This window comes from Desmodus rotundus, chromosome 2 (genome assembly GCF_022682495.2).
Source record: "Desmodus rotundus isolate HL8 chromosome 2, HLdesRot8A.1, whole genome shotgun sequence".
Lineage (NCBI taxonomy): Eukaryota > Metazoa > Chordata > Mammalia > Chiroptera > Phyllostomidae > Desmodus > Desmodus rotundus.
In genome coordinates, this window is record NC_071388.1 from 173,654,325 (window position 1) to 173,661,205 (window position 6,881).

The window sequence follows — 6,881 nt, forward strand, 5'->3', positions numbered from 1 at the left end:
ATAAGCACCCCTATGTTCACTGTAGCATTATTTACAATTGCCAAGATATGGAAGCAGCCCAAGTGTCCATCAATAAAAGAGTGGATAAAACAACTAAGGGACATTTACACAGTGGAATACTACTCAGCTATAAAAAAAGAACAAAATTTTACCCTTTGTGACAATATGGGTGGACCTGGAGAACATTATGCTAAGTGAAATAAACCAGTCAGAGAAAGACAAATACCATATGATTTCACTTATATGTGGCATCTAATGAGCAAACTGAACTAACAAGCAAAACAGAGACAGATTCATAGGTGGAGATCCAATGAGAGCTATTTGATGGGGGGAGGTGAGTAAAAGGGGAATAAATGGTAATGGAAAAAATACAATAAATATTTTTTTAAATAATGAATTTTGAAAAAACACCCAATCGGAACAGCAAGAAAAAAGAAGCCCCCCAAATGAGGACAGTGTAAGGAGCCTCTGGGACAACTACAAGTGTACCAACATTCATGTCATGGTGGTATCAGAAAGAGAAGAGAGTGAGCAAGAAAACCTATTTGAAAAAATAATGACAGAAAACTTCCCTAATGGGGTGAAGGAAATAGGCATACAAGTCTAGGAAGCACAGAGAGTCCCAAACAAGATGGTTGCAAAGAGGCCCACTCCAAGACACATCATAATTAAAATGCCAAAGGTTAAGGACAAAGAGAGAATCTTAAAAGCAGCAAGAGAAAAGCAGTTAGTCACCTACAAGGAAGTTCCCATAATACTGTCGGCTGATTTCTCAAAAAACACTTTGTAGCCTTGAAGGGATTTGCAAGAAATATTCAAAGTGATGAAAAGCAAGGACCTACAACCAAGACTACTCTACCCAGAAAATCTATCATGTAAAATTGTAGGGCAGATGAAGAGATTCCCAGACAAGAAAAAGCTAAAGGAGTTCATCATCACCAAACCATTATTATAGGAAATGTTAAAGAGACTTATTTAAGATCAAACTATAAATAATAAAATGACAATAAATACCTGTCTATTAATAATTGAATCTAAAAAACAAAATAAGGAAACAAGCAAAACAGAAACAGAATCATAGATACAGAGAATATTCTGATGGTTGCCAAATGTGAAGTTGGGGGGGGGGGTGGTCAAGGGGATGGGAGAAAATGGTGAAGGGATTAAGAAGTACAAATTAGTAGTTACAGAGTAGTTATGGGGATGATATTGTACAGCATCAGTATTACAATACATGTATATACAGTACTCTCAATTTATCTCTTTCCTTTGACACCTTGCTATAAGCAGGTTGTACCTTCAACACTTTGTGTGGAAAGCCTCTTAGCTAGATCACATCTATTAGGTATATCCTTTGCTTTCCACATAACTGAAGACAAAAACAGTATTGCTAAGATTTCTGCCACTACTAACAAGAATCTCCCTCCTTGTGTTCCTCACTTCCTTTTGAATCTTTACCACCAGCTTCCTCAAAGTTCAGATTTCCACTAACAGTCTATTCAAACAAATTTTGGTTTTCTCTAACATGCTCCTCAAAATCCTTCGAGCTTTCACCCACCACTTGGTTCCAACGTTACTCACACATTTTTAGGCATTTGTTATGGCAAAACTACTGGGCTTCATCAGAGAAGAACTACTAGGATGGATATATGTATGCGCAGAATTTGATGTTCCTGAATTGTAGGAGCTGGTTATTGCGGGAACAGTTTCTGTAAAGCTGTTGTATTCACATCTGAACCTAGAGCTTGAAGTACACCATGCAGGCAGAGTCTGAAAAGGATGTTGGAGATCCATAACAAGCCAAAACTCATGAGTGCTGTTTGAGCCCCATGAGTACACGCTGAAATCCATGCCAATTTTATTACCTCTAACTTTTGGCGGTGTGAGTATCCTACAGAAGCGATATCTCATTGTCACAGAGCTTAAAATAATACCTGGCTCAAAAGTAAGATGATGAAGAAAAATCCAGGGGATGATGGAGCAACTGCTGCCTCACATCAATGAGGTGAATCCTCAGATCAACAACAAGGTGTGAGAGCTACAAATTGGCTGAAGCTCTCGAGATCTCCCACAATAATCTATTGTGGGCTGTCCTAAATGGAAACATACAGGAAAGGGAATTCTAGGGAAGGTGGTTCAGACTGGCTAAACTGACACATTCTAAATCACCATAAGCCATCATATCTGTAATCCAGCCAGTCAGAAGCAGGAAGAAAATGAAGATTTTACCCTCCTCTATTTAAGGGCATTGCATCAAAGGAATTCCTAACCCCATGGGCTAAAACCTAGCCTCTTGATTAAGCTGCAAGGGAAGTGTGAAATGAGATCTTTATTGCAGTGCTCACAGGCCCAGGAATTCTGTTCCTGGGGAAGAAGGGTAGATATTGAAAACAACTCACAGTTTCTGCCACATTCCACTTGGCTCCACCCCTGGAATGTCTTTTCCTCCTTCTCTGCTTGGCAAACTCTAGTTCACCCCTAGAGACTCAATTATTATCCTTCCTGCAAAGCCTTCACTCTGTTTTCATATTGGGTTTTACAAATCTTTCCATCTTGACACTTTCTGGTTTACTCCTTTAGAAAATTTTAAGACCATTGTTCTAGCAACTGAGGATTTAGCAGTGACCAAAACAAATTTTTTTTGTTTGCAAAATTTATTGCATCATAATTACTTAGTATCCCTTGAACTCTAAGCCTGCCATCAACTGAGATAAGAAGGGTAAGATTCATGGATAACTTCAAGCATTTCTATTCCTAACTAAATGCATAAATCTGTTAACCACGGTTAAGATGAAATAATTGGGTAAGGCTTCAAAAGTACTTCATGTTCTTTTCTATTAACCACAAAGGTAATATTTGTGATTTATAAATTATGTCTCTTTTAAAGAGTTGTGAACCTTAAAAGGACCTTGGAGCTGATCTAAATTTAGAAAAGAAGTCTAAGTCTTGAATCAAAAGATTATTTGCTCAAAATTATGTGCCAAGTTAGTGTCAGGGCTAAAAGTGGAATCCAAGAGTATTGATTCTTAAACACGTGCCCTTGACATATTGTATTTTTGTGAAAAAAGCCACAGTAAAAATATATGTTAATTATTTTGTAAAGCCAGTCTTTTAAAAAAATATAGCATCAAAATTTGGGCTTTTAAAAAAGCCCATTACCGAATTCATTTATTAGTTCTAATAGTTTTTTGGTGGAATCTTTAGGGTTTTCTATAGTATTGTGTCACTTGCAAAATAGTCACAATTTTACTTTTTTCTTTCCCATTTGGATACCTTTTATTTCTTTTTCTCGTCTGACTGCTGTGGCTGGGACTTCCAATACTATGCTGAATAAAAGTGGTGAGAGTGGACATCCTTGTCTTGTTCCTGATCTTAGAGAAAAAGCTTTCAGCTTTTTATGATTGAGTTTGATATTAGCTGTGGGTTTATCATATATGACCTTTATTATGTTGAGATATGTTCCTTGTATACACACTTTGCTGAGAGTTTTTGTCATAAATGAATGTTGGATTTTGTCAAATGCATCTTTGGCATCAATTAAGAGTATCATATGATTTTTATCCTCCATTTTGTTTATGTGGTGTATTATGTTTATTGATTTGCAGATATCAAACCATCCTTGCATTCCTGGACTAAATCTCACTTGTTCCTGGTGTATGATCTTTTTCAATATATTGATGAATTTGGTTTGCTAATATTTTGTTGAGAATTTGTACATCTATGTTCATTAGGGGTATTGACTTGTAATTTTTTTTAGTAGTGTTTCTGGTTTTGGTATCAGGGTAATACTGGACTCATAGAATGAGTTTGGAAGCTTTCCCTTCTCTTCAGTTTTTTGGAATAGTTTAAGGACAGATATTAATTCTTCTTTGAATGCTTAGAAGAATTCACCTGTGAACACATCTGGTCCTGGGATTTTGTTTGTTGAAACTCTTTTGATTATTGATTCAATTTCATTTCTAGTAAATCAGTCTGATTGTCTTAAAGATCACATGCTTCTAAGAATTTATCCATTTATTCAAGGTTGCCCAATTTGTAGGCATATAATTATAGTGTTCTCTTGAAATGCTTTGTATTTCTGTGATGTCGGTTGTCACCTCTCTTCATTTTCAATTTTATGCATTTTGGCGCCCCCCTCATTATTTATTTATTTATCTTTGGTGAGCCTGGCTCAAGGTTTAACTATTTCATTTATTTTTCAAAGAACCAGCTCTTAGTTTCATTGATCTTTTTGTTTTCTCCTACTGTTTTGAGTCTCTAATTTATTTATTTCTACTCTGATCTTTATTATTTCCTTCCTTATACTCACTTAGGGTTTTGTTTTTTTTCTAGTTCCTATAAGTGTATGTTTAGATTATTTATTTGAGATTTTACTTGTTTCTTGAGGTAGGCCTGTATCATTATGAATTTCTCTCTTAGAACTGCTTTTGCTGTGTCCCAAAGATTTTGAATCATTTTCTTTTCATTTTCATTTGTCTCAAGATATTTTTCAACTTTCTCCTTGATTTTTTCGTTAATCCATTGATTGTGTAGCAGTATGTTGAATAATGTTTAATAAATGAATTCAATAAAATTACAGGATACAAAATTAATATTCAGAAATCTGTTGCATTTATATAAACAAATAACAAACTATCAGAAAGAGAAATTAAGAAAACAATTCCATTTACAATTGCATCAAAAAGAATAAATTATCTAGAAGTAAATTTAACCAAGGAGATAAAAGACCTGTAATCTGAAAACTAGACATTGATGACAGAAATTGAATAACAAACAAATAAATGGAAGGTTATACCGTGCTAATAGCTTGAAAGAATTAATGTTGTTAAAATGTCCATACTGCACAAAGAAGACTACAAATTCAATGCAACTCCTATACCAATGGCATTTTTCACAGAAGAAGAACAAATAATCCTAAAATTTATATGGAACCACAAAATATCCCGAATAGCCAAAGAAACCTTGAGAAAGAAGAAAAACTGAAGGTATGCTCTCTGACTTCAAACTATACTACAAAGCTATAGTGATCAAAACAGTGTGGTACCGGAACAAAAACAGATACATAGATCAAGAACAGAATAGAAAGGCCAGAGGTAAACCCATGCTTATATGGTCAATTAGTCTACAACAAAGGAGGCAAGAATATACAATAGGGAAAAGACAGTTTCTTCAATAAGTGATGTTGGGAAAACTGGACAGATACATACAAAAAAATGAAACTAGACCACTTTCTTATACCATATGTAAAAATAAACTCAAACTGTATTAAAGATTTAAATGTAATACCTGAAACCACAACGATCCTAGAAGAAAACATAAGCAGTAAAGTTTCTTTAACATATCTCTTAGCAATGCCTTTTTGGATTCTTCTCCTATGTCAAAGGCAACAAAAGCAAAACTAAGCACATGGGACTACATCAAACTATAAAGCTTTTGCACAGCAAAGGAAACCAACAAGACAAAAAATCAACCTACTCAATGGGAGAAGAAATTTGCAGATGATATATCTGATAGGGGTTGATATCTAGAATATATAATAAAACTCATATCCATCTCTTTCTGGCATTCAAGATGTCGAAGCCAGGACGTGGCAAGTCCTCTGGTGTGAAATTCCAGATTTCCCTTGGTCTTCCAGAAGGAGCCATGATCAACTGTGCTGGCAACACAGGAGCCAAAAATCTGTATATCATCTCTGTGAAGGGGATCAAGGGACGACTGAACAGGCTTCCTGCTGCTGGTGTGGGCGACATGGTGATGGCTACCATCAAAAAAGGCAAACCAGAGCTCAGAAAGAAAGTACATCCACCAGTAGTAATTCGACAACAAAAGTCATACCAGAGAAAAGATGGCGTGTTTATTTCGAAGGTAATGCGGGGGGTCATAGTAATAAAGGTAAAATAAAAGATTCTACCATCACAGAACCAGTTGTAAAGCAGTGTGCAGATTTGTGGCCCAGGATTGTAATCGATGCTGGCAGCATTGCATGATTTTTTAGTGTATTTATAAAGAAAAAAAATTTTAAATTATTTCCTCCCCCTCCCCCCAAATCATACAACTCAATATCAAAAAATAAACAGAAAACCAAATAATCCAATTAAAAAATAGACAGAGGACCTTAATAAACATTTCTCCAAAGAAGACACACAAATGGCCAACAGACACATGAAAGGATGCTCAACAACACTAATCATTAAGGAAATGCAAATCAAAACTGCAGTGAGTTATCACCTCACACTGTCATAATGGCTATTATTAAATAAGACAACAAATTACAAGTGTTGGTGAAGATGTGGAGAAAAGGGAAGCTTTGTGCATTGTTGATGAGATTGTAAATCAGGGCAGTCATACAGAAAACAGTAGGAAAATTCCTCAAAAAGTTAAAAATAGAACTACTGTATGCCCCAGCAATTCCACTTCTGGATATTTAGCCAAAGAAAACAAAAACAGTAATTTAAAAAGATATATGTACACCTATGTTCATTGCAGCATTGCTTATAATAGCCAAGATATGGAAACAACCTAGGTGCCCATCGATAGATGAATGAATAAAGAAGAGGTAGTACACAAAAACAATGGAATATTAATCAACTATAACAAAGTATAAAATCCTGCCATTTGTAACAACATAGAAGGACCTATGGAGTATTACACTAAGTAAAATAAATTGGATAGATAGACAAATAAAAGGACAAATACAGTGTGACTTTACTTACATGTGGAATTAGAAAATAAAACAATGAACAAACAAAATAAAACAGAAACAAACTCATTACAGAGAATGAACTGATGGTTCCCAGGAGGAAGTAGGGGGTTGGGGGCTTGGTAGAAAAGGGGAAGAGAATTAGGAAGTACAGATTCCAGTCATAATCTTTTTTTTAAAA

General features: G+C 35.2%; 1 pseudogene; it reads left to right on the forward strand.

Moving 5' to 3' along the window:
• The first annotated feature begins 5,571 nt into the window (after window positions 1–5,571).
• On the forward strand, window positions 5,572–5,987 carry LOC112308041 (large ribosomal subunit protein uL14-like; annotated as a pseudogene).
• Window positions 5,988–6,881: the final 894 nt, after the last annotated feature.